At 43.1% G+C, this 16,597-nt stretch overlaps 1 long non-coding RNA gene and 1 pseudogene across 1 annotated transcript; one reads left to right on the top strand and one right to left on the bottom strand.

The window, feature by feature from the left end:
* Nucleotides 1-929: 929 nt before the first annotated feature.
* On the bottom strand, nucleotides 930-1,514 carry LOC146171853 (glutamate dehydrogenase, mitochondrial pseudogene; annotated as a pseudogene).
* Nucleotides 1,515-4,108: 2,594 nt separating this feature from the next.
* Nucleotides 4,109-7,811, top strand: LOC146171852 (uncharacterized). The gene is made up of 3 exons (XR_014702775.1): nucleotides 4,109-4,209; nucleotides 6,924-6,996; nucleotides 7,514-7,811. It is a non-coding gene; the product is annotated as an uncharacterized LOC146171852 (long non-coding RNA).
* Nucleotides 7,812-16,597: the final 8,786 nt, after the last annotated feature.

Here is a 16,597-nt window from a genome sequence, read left to right as displayed (position 1 = left end):
AATCTGACATTCTCCTTCATCGACAAATCACGCAATGATAAATCGTATTCCTAACCCGACGAATTTATGGATCACCTTTAACTGGCCATAGAATAAATATCCCCGAATTTTTTTTTTTTTTGTGGGGGGGGGGGGGGAGGGAGGTGGGAGGTAGGTTTAACAACTTTCAAAAGCTATAATGAATAAAGCGATATGTCACAAGGTACTGGCGAAACTCCTCCCCCTCGATTTTTCGAATTCTGCAAATTTCTTATCTCACTGGAATTTTCTTAAGAGGGATTGCCGTGCAGGTGTTGGTTTGGTATAGTTTTATCAAAGAGATGCTTTTCTGTGAGGGACCATACCATTTGTGTTGATTCAAAAAGCTCATCTCCAGCTACATGAGCTATCGATGCAACACTCTAGCGAGTAAGGTTTTCTTCTTTCACACTCCCTTTATCCTCGCTTGCATTCACACATCTGCGTAAATAAAGAAAATTACTTAGTATTGCCGTAAAGCTTTGCGGTGTCTTATTATGTCATGTAAAAAGTCACCCGCAATCGATTTCCGGATAACGCATAGAGCAACGCTGGTGCATTTGCTCAACTATATGCACTGCGTACACCCTCAGTCACGAAATAAACGGAGAAAACGTCTCCGCGTGCGAAATCAGAACGACCCCGACAGCCATCACTGAGGTGTTGACAAGGGCAGCGCACTTCGGCAGCCTACGTCACAGCTGCGGATCGCCGCAAATGAGGTATTTTGATAGGTTTGCCAGTTATGCACGCATGCGAGTTCAAGTCAGAATGCCCAATGGTTTGGGAGTAGGTGTCAGCAATCCAGCTCATTTCCCTTTCACCGGTTCCCATGTCAGGTGCTGGCACATCAACTCCAGGACCAAAAAGCCCTTCTTTGCAAGCTGCAAAGCAAAATTTCGAGTAATTTTTTAAAGCTCAAATTCGCTGAATTCCCTGGGGTTGATCTTCAGTCCTGCTTTTCCACCACCAAAGGGGACGTCAACAACAGCGCACTTGAAAGTCATGAGGGCAGACAGAGCTTTGACTTCATCCAAGCTCACATCTAAGCTGTATCGGATACCTCCTTTGCAGGGCGTCCGATGGTGGCTGTGCTGTGCCCGCCACCCGTTGATCATCACGTATTCCCCATTGTCCCTCTTCAGAGGAAAGGACACCTCGAGCACCGCATGGCAAGATCCGAGAAGGGCGAGGTATCCGCGAACCTTCTTACGTTTCTCGTCCAGGCTCAGCTTTCCTTTGAACTCCTCCACGAGTTTGTCCTCAACAACTTGCCAACCCCGGTGGTAGAAGTACTCTACCATGTGGAAGAACGACGGATCCTCTGCGTCCTCCACGTACTGCAGCTGTTCAGGCATCTCGTGGTCCGAGTAACTCTGCCGTTGGTGTTGTGAAACCATGGGTGCGATCGCGGGCTTGACGGCCTTCCGACATATTCCTGCCTTACCGTACACGCCAGCAAGTTGGCCCAAGGTGACTGCGCCGTACCGCAACATCTTGAAATTGTACGCCTTCGGTCACCGCAAACTGAAATCGACCACGCTAAAAAAAAAAAAAAATTAACTACGAAGGTCTCACTCCTCTACCCATACAGACGCACCCACTTTCACTTTTTGGGCAGGGCTTGGTATTTTTTTCACAGTTTTGCTTTTTAAGAGGTTTGATGAAATGCTAAGGCCGAATCTTCAATTTCGATATTTTCTATGCTAAAGACAACTAAACAAGAAATGTGAAAAAGTGCAGGCAAGAGTCATCTAAACAGAAGTGCCAGCAAATGAGGCCGCGGCAGCAGCTCCGAGTCAAGCCACGTGATGTTAACACGCCACTTTATCCACACCTCTGCCTAAGTCTCATTTCCTGAAATTCTATCGCTTATCCGCTGTCTTTGCCTTTCGGTGCTGCGACCTTGTTACATTAGCGGTGGTGACGCTTAAGAGCGGGCACAATCATTTTAGAGGCGTAACGCGACACGAAACCCCAGCCCAATATAACAGCGTGGGAGCAAGTTGGCAACGCGAAGAGCACTCTTGTATGAAGCAAGTTCAGCATTCCAGCTCGAGGGACGCGCGCTGCTAAAGGCTTGATTTACTGAGCGCTGGTGGATGCGCCGCGGGAGTCCTGCAAGTGGCGTCTTGATTTTCTTTTTAACAGCTATTAAACAGCAACAAAATGTCGTGTGTATAATCGAACTCGCGGTGCTGGCGTCGATAAGACGCATAGTAGAAACGCCCTCGACCGAAACCTCAATACGTATACGGCAGATAACAGATAAGGAGGTTGAAATTTAGAACGATCAAGGGATGTGATGGAAACGTCTTCCTTCTGCAGGAAATACGCTTACTATGAAGCGAGTTGCCGAGTATAGTCTGAACCCTGCTTCCAAGGAACTGCTCAGACCAGGTGGCGGCTTTCGCCTCAACCTGGACAATCACTGCTTAAGAAGGTGGAGGTCAGGCAACGTGAGTGCTTTGAGGTGAGAACTCTATCACATCGTCTTCTCGAACACGTCGTCTTCTGCAACCAGGTCTAGAGAAATGCCTTGGAACGACAAGCTTGATTTGGGGTGATTTACCAGGTGTAACTTGGTCTGAAAGCGACTCACGCTATTGCAGACGACGTAGTCGAGGGCTCCAGTAATTTGACCACCTGGGGTTCTTTAACATGCACCGACATCGCACAGCATAGCGGCGCCTTGCATTTCTCCTGCATTGAAAAGCAGCCGCCATGACCGGGATTCACTCCCGCTTCCTTGGGCACAGTAATTGAGCGCCCTAACCAATGCAAAACTACGGCAGGGCCCTTAATATAATTTATTCACAGGGAGGGAAAGGCGCAGTATCTGTCACGCTTGTTTTTAAAGGTCAACACCGGTGGTTTTTCCATCATTTTGTGTTTTTGGTTGAATTACATTCCTCGGCACGTCCTAACTCGAACACAAAAAACCGTTTTTTGAAATTCCAATTAGAAGTATTTTTAAAAAGAAAAAACAGGAAGTCGAAACCGAAACTGCTTTTAGGGCCAGAAACGACGTCCCAGGTGACGAAATGGTGACGTCACACTCAGTATTAGAGAAACACTCGTACGTGCGTTGGATGGTGAAAATAAAGCATGGAAATCATGAAGCATTGCATAAAATGTCTGAGGTAGTTCAATATAAGCCTCACAATTCCATAATCATGCGGGAAGTGGACAGTAACGCCGGTATACTGTTTGTGACGTCAGAAACTCAGTGTTGCCGGCAGAAAAAGTCTCAACTTAAGCCATGAAAACAGCATATTTTAAAGTCGTGTTGCGCGCGAACGGATTATCGTACGCGCGCTCAAATTTTCTAGAATGCGTCAGGACGGAGAGGAGAATCTACAGTAAAATTTTTATTAGAATATTCGAATGTCAAAAAACCCCCGGAGTTGCCCTTTAAGGGCACGTGAACAGCACTGTAAGGGAAGGGAGGTCCCAGCGGAGGGCTACGGAGTAAATTCGACCCCTCGGGGACCTTTGATGTGCACTGACATTCCAGAACCCACGGACGTCTCTCCTTTTCGCCTTTTTTGAAACCCAGCTCCCGGTGGTAGGGATCCAAACCAGGTGCTCCGGCACAGTAGTGCACATGCTAACTACTGCACCGCCGCGGGAAGGGGGGGGGGGGGGACAAACGGGGGCGTTGGAAGAACAAGACATTCCGGCTTCGCTTTTTACAACTCCTCCAATACTGGAATGGTTTGGACACGTGTGCTCTCTTTCTAAAGAGTCAATACAAAGAGCGCGGTTCACCTAAATTCAAGAATAAATGCGGAGCAATATTTCATTGTCATTTAAGCGCAAAATGTTGACGTCAGTTCCGTGCAGGAGGCGTACAGACAGGGCGGACATCTCCCGCATGTTTATAACCATTCATGTCTTATCGCTGGCCGGGAACAGCCTACTTGCTTAAATTCATTTTAACGAACGAAAATAAAAAATTCCATGAACGAGACAGATGCCTATCGCGAGTTTGATCTTTATTCTTTCATTTTGCCTTTCTATATCATGGGGACAATAAATTTTTATGCAATTAACTGTTGTCATACCTAGCTGTCCCTCGCTACAGGAATATACGCATTCTGCTAAATATAAAAGCAGCTCCTCACCCATGCTTATTCCGAGGAATCTCTTCACTGCTCTTCAACCGCTTGCCTGAGCGCTGGAAACGAGGTAAGAGATTCAGTATTCCATTGTGTCGTTTTTCGGAGCGGTACCTTGCCTTCATTTTGGCAGAATCGACAACGAAGGTTTGCGGAAACTTTTCTATGGGGTTTAGGCGTTATAGTTTAATCTGTATATGTGAAACAATATTGTATATATTTTTCTGCTATAAGCTTTTCTTCCAGCGCCCACATAGTCGGCGCGAAATATTTACTGGAGATCTTTTGGCAGGAGTAAAGGTTCGCTGAACACGTACTACGTTGTCGGAACGAATCAGCGTAGATTACAAGAGAAAGTCTTGAAAATCGTTCATACATAGGATTCGTGGATTCAAGAAAGCTTTCTTTTCCAAGAGGCAGATATATGACGGCACTGCGCAAGAATAAAGCAGAAAGAGCAATATGCACCTGATATACTCCCAAAATTTTGGGAGACCACCTGCACTAACGATTTTCTGCGCAGAAACGAAGGAATTTTAAATTGTGTCCTGGATTGACCTCTTAAACGCCGCATATGAAGCCTTGTTTCAAAAAAGAAAATTGCCACTGATATTTGAGATATTCCTTCGAAAGCAACGGTTAAAAAATTCAGGCATATATAGGAAGTGTAATGATAATTTTCGTTTTCGATCTTGAATTCTAGAACAACATGATTTATGCTAATGCCATCTGCTGGAGATTTTATGACGTGGGTAGTGGGACGTTTTTCTCGACAGCTGAAAACCAACCCCTAACAGAGAAAAGTACTACGATTATTACTATTTTTCCCCTTGCGAGCTGTTTGTATTCAGCGGCCAGAAGCGGTGGTACCCATGGTGCAGCGGTCAGAAGCCGTGGTCAAATACCCTGGAGATGGAATCCAGATAAGAGACCAATTTGTAATCCCGGTTCTTCGGACGATTATGCAAATGATCTTAAGCCCTGCTTTTAAAGTTTAACATTTAATGAGGCAGGCTTCCGAATCTATGCCAAAACAAACACCTGCGACGCAAATTTTTTGATGGCTCCGTTATCTTCTTATTTAACTGTGGATATTATACAGCTTATCTCTTTTAATAGGGGTAATATTTTTGAAAGAACTACGGCCTCTTAGCGCTTTCAGCCATGTGCGAAGACGGTCTACCTGCAATGCAATTGCTAAGCTAAACCGTTGGACCACTTTCGTCGATGGCAGCACTGACGACAGTCACGGCTGGACAGTCTCCGCTGCTTGTCTTCGTCGATGCTTGAGCCGAAACTTTCTTTTCTGCTTTCCAAGGTCACAGAGGACCTGACAGACAAGCAAACACTTGCGCGAGGCTGGAGTGTGTAATGCAGCTTGCTGCAAAGGTTAAAATACATCACATCACTTTTTGTTCATTGAGTGCTCGAAGGGGTTTGCCGAGATTTGGGATGTTGTGCATAAGAGATAAAAAATACTTAAACCATACAAAGTAGCACATTAACATAAATGAAAAAAAAAAATGCATGACCAAGATGTAAAATACAAAATGAGGAAGAGGTGACCATACAGCAAAAAAATACGGTTCTCACATTTCTTAAATAATGTAACGCCTTGATCAGTAAAAGCAATGCGCATGGCGACTGTTTTATCAAAAGTGATCAGCATGTGTTCAAGAAATATTTGGAGTTCAGTGGACGCCCACAGACAATCGAATCTTTTTTATTGCGGTGTGTTATATAAGCAGCGATTGCCTTGAGGATCGATAAAAGGAAATGCGAAAAGGGCATTTAAACGAAATAAGTCAGTAGATTGAGAGCTTTGGAAGGTAAATTGCAGCTGATATTGATAGAGTATTGCGATCATAAAATCGTGATTCTATTTCGCGTTAGCATAGGCAGGGAGATGACATATGCATTTAGGGAGGCCTGAGAGATGAGTTAGTGCGGCAAGTCTGTGTGTTGGTGCATTGTTCTCAGAAACGCATGTGCAAAAAAAAAAAAAAAAGACGTGGTTGAGCCCATTCTTGTCGTCGCGTCCTAGTCCGAGTCTTTATTGAGCACCTTTTTTTGAGAAAATGAGTGTGCCACCTTTGGCCGGACCCATAGCATTGAATGTGCCTTAAAACGCCTCGTGAGGCATACGTATGGCGTATTCCTGGAAAATTAAGTATGTGAGAATATGAATAATGCACGACGATTGCAGTCTAAGAGGCCTATATATATATATATATATATATATATATATATATATATATATATATATATATATATATATATATATATATACAGCAGGCACATTCCTTTACACCCACTGCGGCTGCGTACACCCGGTAACAGTGCCGATTGACGAAAAGTTTAAATGTTACGCATTACGAAATCATTATTCCACCCTATAATTACAATACCAAAAACTATTGTACAATATGTGAATTTAAATGTTCCGAGCGCTGAAAAAATGATAGAGTCATTCAAAGTAATCTGCAATTTCCAAAATCGTTTGTGAGCAAAAATATTAACCTACGATTTTTCGCATATCCGCTGGTAAAAGAAATGCAGGAAAAGTAATGCTTCATTATACTACCATTTTGGTTACGAGAGCAGCCCGACATTGTACGCATCCTTTTAAGCGAACAACCTTTTTCGTGTTGAAATCTCTCCTCAGAGAGATTTCAGAATTTGTACGCGATTTACAAATGTCGGGAAACATTTGAGAAAAAGATTTCTTTCTAATTCTAATGCATTGGAGGGAAACAAAATATAGTAATCTTGTTTCTTTCCCAGGCCGTTCATTCTACAGACATGAGTTTCAAGGCGACTCTCATTATGCTGGCCATTTTCGGCTTTCTTGTGTCAGGTAAGCCATGGAAGCATTCAATAATGCTTCCATATCTTTCAACATGTTCAACTCGTTTCTTTCTTTGAACCAGTCACAATATTCTCATTCGATGAGAATTGAAGTTGCCTCGGCACCAACCATGCTTAAATGTAGACGGCACAGTCATATCCTAACCCGAAAAAAAAAACCGAAACTGTATACAAGGGTAGTTATTTTGAAACTTGAGTTTTTAAATACCCTCTCAAAAAATGTCAGGATTACAGTCATAGCAGTTAGAAGAGAAAGAAATGAAAGCGCTCCGGATTATCAATGCTCTTATTTGGGCTAGTTGGTGAATGATTTCAGACGTGGTGCTAGCGCACAAGTAAGACAGCGTGTGTCCTGTCCGCCTACCTGCAGTGTGTGCCTTTCTTGTGCACTAGAACCATGTCTGAGCTCCGAATTAGTTTATTCGCTCTCAGTCAAGCCCATGGAAGAATCTCTACCCGCAGCGCCATCCTTCTTGTGTCAATTGTTTTTCTCAAAACTTTTTCAGTGTCCATGGCCATCACCGAACAAGCTGGACAGGAAGCCAGGGCTGACGCCGACGCCATGCAACGTGTCGCTGAAGCACCCAAGGAGGCTTCGCGTCAGCTAGACTCACTTGGCGGATACACCTTTGGATAGCTGATCGTGGATAGCTGAGAATTTACATGTCTCAGACGGATTATTCGAAAAGTAAAAGAATTTGGTTCATGAACATACAGAAAGGAGTATATAAAATTCCACTATTCTCTGAAGAACGCGGTCATGTTATGGGGATACACTACTCTTGAATAAATCCGTTTTTAATGACTCCAACTTTTTCCAGTATCTGAATTTCTTTGTTATTTAAGGTTAAAGATAAATGTGGACCCTTTAAAGACTACTGAATGCTCAAATCTGAGATAAATACATACTCTCTCCACAAAAACCTGCAGCTGCCTGTGTTTGATAAAAACAAGTGCTGGTAGACGTGACGAGATCCAACGCTATAGTTCATCGGTGGTACACTTGCTAAGGCTAATAGAGGCATGTTTGTGCTGAAATGATGGGCCTTGTCCTAGGAAGTGGTCTTTTGCACAAATATTTGCAGGATGTTTTGTTTTGTTTTTCTCTTAGTCTCAGGTCTGGAATCGTGTATTTTGCACTGGGGCCGCCATCACGTTGGGGACGGAAAAACAAAATTGTTCCTTGTGAGCGAATACGGCCTGAGTCATCACAATGCCACAGCCATTAACATCACTACGTCTCAGAATATAGAACACCTGCGTAATACGTCCACACTGCGACATCAATATCAACCTCACTTTTTCAATAATGAACCTTAAAGAATGGATGGCTTCGCGAGACAGCGTTGCCCTGTTTTGTGTCGAGCGCGACGTAACTCTTGTCCCAAATCAGTGTTATTGGCAGAAATTGTAAAGCGGTAATTTTATGTACGGCACCTCAAGAGAGCTACAGTCAAAACTCGATATAACTAAACCCCATTTAACAAAAGTCCCGATTTAAAGAGTTATCCCGATTCGAATTCAGACGATGATATGGTCCAATGCGTTGAGTAACTCGAAATAATGGAAAAAATTGCGCTATCTGCCACGATTTAACCAATATTTTCCTGAAAAATGAAGGCGACAAACTCTATTGACGGTCTATTTTGTACGAAACGATCAAGGATGTATTGACTGCGAGCTAGCGGCAACATCGTGCAGCCACTACGTCCCGCTTTGGTCAAACTATGCATTGAGAAACGCGCGTTATATTAATGAAATTCCCGATATTTCTTCAGCGGTAGAAAGCCGGCCCGTCGACCCGGTGTCGGCAGCGGTGCCGCAAGCCAACAATGGGACAAATTTTGGTTGCCCTTAATCTGCGGCGACCGTTTACCGGAACACAGGAAAAAATAGCGCACAAATAATTCCTGCAGATGTTTATGAACCGCAAACAAGAGAATATCAGCGGCGTCTTTGCTGAGAAAGATACTTACTCCCCTGGGACCCTTCCTGCTGAGGTAAAATTTTCGTTGCTTCTTTTCTTACGCGCTATCAGTGTCGGTGGTTGCGCAGGCCGCAATTTTATTGTAGCAACATAACATAGTGGACAAGCTGGTATTGCATTTAAAGATGACGTAACAGTACAGCTTCCTTAAGGCCTTCGGTTATGTTGGCCGTTACGTCCTTTTACAATTTACAATTCGCAATTATGATACCGCGGTACTTCCCTGAAAACAATCGACTTTATGGGATTAAGTTACCCAGAAATGCATTTCTCCATATAACGAAGTTCACGATTTAACGAAATATGTCGCAGCTCCACTCAACTTCGTAAATCGAGTTTTGACTGTATTAGAGCGATTTTGCCATATATGAGGTGAGCGAGGAAAAAATGCAATTGAGAAGTGATGTTCCAAAGGTACAAACGGGACTTTTTTGTTTCGTTTCTACATTTGAAGAAAAAGCAGGCACACTCGGCACAGATTCAGGTTGTCTCCGTACAAGAAAAATGGGCTACCACAGTTTAGTTAAACAAGCCATTCATTGGCAAAATTATATAGGCTCCTGCAATTTCTATTCCAAGATAAATAGTTGAACTGGGCGAATATTCATTACATAGATAAATTTTTCACTTTAGAATTAGTTGCCAGAGGCAACGGACCAGTGACGAGTGAACGGAACGATGCGCGAAAACCTTGTCCTCTTTGCGGCGCGGTCGTACCAGATGCCTCCTGGCTTGATATTTGCAGTGTGTAGCACGTCAAACTTATTCAAAAAATCTCCATCGATTTTGCCGACAGCGTGTTTGACTGCATGGAACCGAAATGCTGGTATATTTTGTGCAAAACTTGAATTCCACGAAGAAAATCTTCAAGAAAGAATATGTGACACATTCAAGGTTACCTGCAACTGTAGATACATACATGCGTAGTTGGGTGAAATTCCCTGCTTCAATAAAATGCAGAATACAGTAAAAGTCTGCACTTATCTTTCGAGTCAGAGAGCGCCGTAATATCTGGCGTACTTTAAGTTTCCTCCTTGCCGGTTCCATATATTGATCTAAGTTCACTTTATGTCTATACAATTCGAGGAGTACCAGCCTTCACAACATAGAGTTATAACACTTATCAGGCTTCCTTAAAATAAATTCCACAGTCTAGTGAAGTCTAGAAAATTGCTCCAAGCTTCCTACACTATATACCTGTCTCCTTTCTACAATTCTACACGCAGGTGGCCTGGATATCTACCGAATTTGCTCTACTTGATTGGTTCACTATTGGTACTTTGATATCCTGCCTATTGAGTCGAGAACACACATTCTGAACAAAAGCCCGGCACGATGCATATCCGAGCAATAAACTACCGTGGCTTCAGCTGTTCGAGTTATTTATTCTTCTGGTGTTTTTTTTTTTTGTTAAATCAAAGTTGGTACATTTAGGATGGATTGTTGCTCTGCTGCCAAAGAAAAGTTCACATTATCCACAGCATGCTGCATTGAAAGATGCCAGCGGCTGTATGAGGTAGTGGAAATGATACTTTGGTGCATTTTCGCGCATTATTTAGAAATGCCAGGAATCCTTCCAACCTCTCAATGTCAGAACCGATTCCTACTGAGCCCTTGGAATGGCACACTGCGCCTCAGTGGCATTTCGCACATTCTCGTCCGCCGAGTGAGTCCTCCACCCCACACCTGCTGAACCCGAGGCAGCCCCAGAGAGTTCATCCTTCGCTCAGGTGGCACAGCATAAGAACCTGTTCCAAGGGCTTCCAGTTGCGTGGTTCTGTCCGTCTTGCGCGTAGCCACTTGCCGTTAAAGATTTTCTTTTACCTATACGGTTCCCTCTTTACCCGTATTTATAGATATGACGCTTGGAGTTTAGAATGGCAGTACCCACCGCATCTCTGATGTTGATTAGTCTGGACAGTTCTAGTATTGCAGATGCGAATAACGTAAATTTAATTTCAACATTCGCTCTATACTGGAGATGCAGTGAAATGAACAGGGGACCGGTGTCGGCAGTAAGGTGGGCTGGACAAAGTTCCAATCGTGGATGCAACATCAGACTCGTGCTTGTAGTTAGGCTAAGCACAATTCAATCGTGATATGAGTGTGAGGACAGCTGTCGTGGAAAGTCTGAACAGATATCCAGTAGTGCATTGAATGTCAGGCGGATAGGCGGAAGCGACATCCAATCGCGACAAAAGCATAACGCCGTGATGTCCTACACACAATGCAAGGCCCGGCTTTCTAAGCAATTTTATATCACCGTTTTATGCCTGTGTCAGTGCTCGGTTGGTGTTCTGCATAGGCAAGGCCGCCTTACAATCATTCTCAGCTACGCCAACGAAACACGTAACAACCGTTGTCGACACGGGTGACAATAAAATACCTTCACCGCATGGATAAGCGGTCTAAAGTATGAATTTTTGCGATTGCTTCAAGCCCAACTCGCTAACGGCCAATTAACAGCAGCGGATATACGTGTGAACATTCCGATGGACACTGTGGTCTCGGTCTCTAAATATTTCAGTTTGTGTTCTCATTTGACCCACAGCCCTCTACAGAGACGTTCGTCCCATTTCAGTGTCATTTATAGGTGCTTAATCCGAAGCAGGTTTCCGCGCAGTACAATGCAAGAGATTGGGTGTGACCGACGGATCTAGGTCACTAACCAGCCATGAATTATCACAGGCGCCTCTTCTTTACTCTTTTTTTTTTCCTTTTATTTACTTAAGGGAAATTTTTACTTGCAACAATCTGTCATTGAATAAAAAATTATTAAGCACTGCAGAATCTGCGTTGGAGTAATGCGAAAGCAGGGATTGTGCTGTTTTTTTTTTGTATTTAGAATACACCTCAAAGGCCCCAGGTGTGGGGTATTACATGAGGGATAGCGGCATAAAATCAAAGTTATACATTAGTTATCGAATATAAATTATTTTCTCTATGAACTTTTTAAAATATTGCGGATTAGAGTGGAGCACGGCTTGAGGGGGAAGATCATTTCAGTCTTTTGCAGTTTGGATGAAAAATGAAAATAGATGCGCAGTAGTGTGGGCAGATGATGGATAAACGCTTTTGTTGTGGATGACACGTTCCGAAGAGGGCATAATGACGGAGTCGGATAGCTGTGAATGATAAAATTTATGAAAAAGGCAAAGTTGAAACATTTTACGTCGGTGAACGAGAAGTGGTAGGTTAGCTTGAGACTTTAGATTAGATACACTAGTGAAGTAGCTGTAGTTGGAGTAAACAAAGCGGGTGGCTCGATTTTGTACTGATTCTAGAGTGTTAGCAAGGTATGATTGGTGCGGGTCCCAAATAGCGCATGGGTATTCTAATTTTGGTCGAACCAGGGTTAGGTAGGCCATACGTTTTACTTAGGGAGAGGCAAGTTTTAAATGACGGCGAAGGAATAAGCCAAGACAGCGGTTAGCATTGTTTGTGATTCCAGAGGTATGGTCACACCATGAAAGGCCGTAGGTTAAGTTAGTGCCTAATTATGTGCAGGAGGAAGCACAGGAGATTACTTAACCAAAAACTATGTAATTAGGGCTGTGGGCAGTAATGTTTTCGATGAACAGATATGACAGATGTTTTGTTAGTATTGATTGACATTAACCACTTGTTACAGCAGGATTAAATGTGATTTAGATCGTTTTGTAATGCGGTTATGTCGGCAGTACTACTGATGGGGCGATAGATTACACAGTCATTGGCGAAAAAACGAATGTTAGATGATATATTATTTGAGAAATCATTATTATAGATAAGGAAGAGTAAGGGGCCGAGAACAGTACATTGAGGCACTCCGGAGACGACCTGAGACATTTGCGATGAACACTTGTTGGCGTAAACGAACTGCTGACGGTTAGTTAGAAAGAAACGGATCCAAGTTTGTACTGAGGGGCTTATATTTAGGCATGAAAGTTTAGAAAAAAGACTTTTGTGAGGAACCTTGTCGAATGCCATCTCGAAGTCAGTGAACACTGCGTCTACTGGAATATTAATATCAATGTAAGAGCTTATATCATTAGTAAATAGTGCTAGCTGGGTTTCGCAGGATGGATCTTTAAAAAACCGTGTTGTCTAGGATGAAAGAGATTGACGGATTTTAAGAATTTAATTGTGCTAGAGTATAAAACGTGTTTCATTAACCTCGAGACAAAACTAGCGAGCGAGATAGGAGGTTAGCTTAGACATGAAAAAGACGGACCTTTTTTTTTTGGAACCGCAATGGGGGACCTTGCCCACTTTCCAGTCGGCCGGCACAACTCCAGATGAAAGGGACTGCTCAAATATGTGAGATAAGATGACACTCGTGACGTGTTTTGTGTTCTGCAGTATTTTGGAATTAATTTTATCGACGCCAGCGGATCACGTGGGCTCGAGCGATTCGATCAGCATCACAATGTCATGGGAGGGTCGAACGAAATGTCAGGCATCGTGGGATGGTCGGGGTAACTAACTTCAGGTGCATCGTCATCAGGTTCATTTGTAAATACTGCGGAAAAAGCATTGTTTAATAACTCGGCAGCTTCTTTATCAGAAACTGGACAGTCGTGAGCGTCATTCAGGTATACAGGTTTCGAATATTTTGGGTTTACAACGTTCCAGATTTTTTTTGGGATTAGAGCGGAGCATTTCGGGCAATGTGGATGAGTAGCATACTCGTTTGGTTTTCACTGATACTGATTCAAACATTTTTTCAGCTGTACCATATTTCGACCAAGCTGCTGCGGAATTAGTTCGTTTAGCTGTTCTGAATAGACGTTTCTTTATATTACGAAGGTGCTTTAAAGATGCGTTGAACCATGGTGATGAAGGGCGTTCAGACACTACGATTGTAGGTATGTGTGTGTCCGTAAGTTGTTGTATTTTGGCATTAAAGAATGACCAATTTAGTTCGACGGATTGCGTTGAAAAATCCTTGAGAAACCAGGAGCTAAAGCAGCAAGTTCACTGTTAATGCTTTCGTATAGTTACCTTTATCATAGCGGGTTATGGTTTTCTTTGTGTTTTTAGTGCGTGAAAGTTGAGATTTGAACGTTGTGTGTAATATTAATGGCCACTAAGGCCGGGTAGGTGCACAAGAGAGGAGACGTTATCGGGAGGAGAGGTTAACACGAGGTCCAGAATGTTCGAAGAGTGCGCTGTAACACGTGTGGGGGTCGAAACTAGTTGCGATAAACCGAAAGTCATGCAAGTGTTAACAAATGAACCTTCAGTGTTATGTTTTGATGCGTGCTAGCTAGATTATACCAGGTTATGGATGGCAAGTTGAAGTCGTAAAATAAAATGATGGGAATATGCGGTTTCAATGAAGATATCGTATGCACGGCATCATGAAAATATATAACAAAATATGAGTAGGCATCTGGTAGACGATAGCATACGCCGATAATTACTGGCGGATACGATGTCTTGCACGATAAAGTTAAAATTTCCAATGGAGAGTTAATATTTATAACAGAGCACTGGACGTGACGTCTGGTAGCGGTCAGGACAGCGCCCCCTCGCCGATTTAAACGGTCAAGGCGAAAAATGTCAAAATCAAAGAAGGCGGTCTGAAGTTCAGTGCTATTGATCGATGAATCTAAGCATGTTTCTGAAAGCAGAATGACGTCGGGTTCAACGGTGTCGATGAGATTATGAAGGGCTTCGGGTTTCGGTAAAATGCTCCTAATATTAGTATAAAGAACATTATGTGGACGTTGATTCTGATTTTCTGAGTTGTTAACAGGACGCTATGGTCGATTCGGGATTACCTGCTGCTGGGTACGGTCGTAAATGTATGTTGTGTTGTCATCTTATCGCGGCGGAGCATGTATATCTTATTTAAGGATTTAGCGAACGCAATCAGGGATTATCGAGCCTGGCGAGTGTTCAGAGAATAATCTTCAGAAATGGCGTAACCTGAGTCTTTCAGTTTCCTTGCATTGGGGTGGGGGGAGGGAATCCTACTGCTGCGGACACAACTTTGCTGACGCGGTTTGCGGACAGAAATCTGTGAACATTGCGAAGTAATGCTTTCGCATTAACAAACCACTGTAAACAAAACACACAAGCATCTTTGAAAAGGTTTGCGCAGCGACGCGATGGCAGTGTCGTACGCGCGCCAGACTGCTGTACCCAAAGATGAAGGAGCGAGTCCCGGTCGCGGGGCCACTTTTCAATGCAGGCGCAAAGCAAGGCGTAGGTGCGATGTAGTAAGTGTGTCCACATAAAGAACCCCAGGTGGTCGAAAGTTTCAGAGCCTTCCACTAAGATAGCCGGAAACGCTTCTGGATGTGAAAAGCCAAACCAAACCAAAATCCTTTCCTCAATATATCCCAATAACAGTGAAATTGTTTCGCTCAAATTTCACATTGTCGGGAATTGTGTTCATCCTTAAAATATTTTTCTTTTCTCCTGTAACTCGCACAATGTTTAGTCCACAATTTCGAGGCCACTTCCAGCATATGATCCTCGTAAAAAATATTGACGTCGTAAGAAAGCTGGTATGTTAATCAATTATATCATAACACTTTTATTCTTTCTTTCGTTTTCCCCCTAAAACATCTAACCATAAAAAGAAGCCTGGAAAATTATCTAATCTCTCGGTGAATCTTAATTATTAGCAGAGGTTTAGCATAGTTGAACTTGTTATTGAGAGAAAGCTTCGCAGCATGGCGGCGCTTGGTTGAACTGTTTCGTGGACTGACTTAACTGGCTAAGGTACGACGCACTGAGCGCACCATCATCGCAACTGGCGTCCAAGGCTCTGAATGTAGATGCAGTTGCTCCTCGATCTTATACCGATTTGCGTCATAGCTGTTTCCATCGCACGATTACGTTACGTCACGTCACGTGGCTCACGTGATTAATGACGTGCTCCATCCCCTTCCATTATCTCCTCACCTCCAAGTTTGAAAGGTCAAGGCCGTATTCTAAGAGAATGTTTAGAAGCATCTCGCGACTGGGCTTACAATATGAGCAAAAGGAGCTCTTCTTACCCCGGACGCTTACATTATGAGCAAGGGGAGTTCTTCTTACCCTGATTGCCAGTTGGTCGACTTTTTATTCGGCATCGAAATTATTAAAAACTGTACAGACTGATCAAATGCGAATGTAAAGTAGACATTCTTCACTTTTCAGCCAGTTTGTTCAGCGAACATAAAAATTACGCCTGAAAATAATTTTCAGCCACTGATGGTAAACACCAAGTAGAGAACTTTGTGGAAAAATTTTGGAGGAGAAATTAAAAACAAGCTGCGAAATTGTGCTTACCCACACATTTCCGACGTCACTGCTCATCTCCGGCGATGTTTACAACGGGTTACAAACAGTGTCATAAACAGACACCCTGATAACAAACGGTGCAACTCGAAATGACGTATTGCATCATCTAGTTTTCCTAAGGTCCAACCTCGTAGCAAAATGCCACAAATGTGAAATAATAAAAGGTATCTCGAATCTTAAAGCAGTCCTATTTTGGATCACTTTTCCCATTCATAAGCCAAGATATGCTATCATATCCTTTCCAGATTGCAATAGTGCCGACGATGTTTCTATACGGTGCTGTCTTGCAGATCGTGTTGATGAATTTTCAATGCTTAGTAAAACA

The sequence above is a fragment of the Amblyomma maculatum genome, unplaced genomic scaffold (genome assembly GCF_055883805.1).
Source record: "Amblyomma maculatum isolate TAMU_Amacu unplaced genomic scaffold, ASM5588380v1 scaffold_18, whole genome shotgun sequence".
Taxonomy (NCBI): Eukaryota; Metazoa; Arthropoda; class Arachnida; order Ixodida; family Ixodidae; genus Amblyomma; species Amblyomma maculatum.
This window is presented reverse-complemented; position numbering and strand designations above follow the sequence as displayed.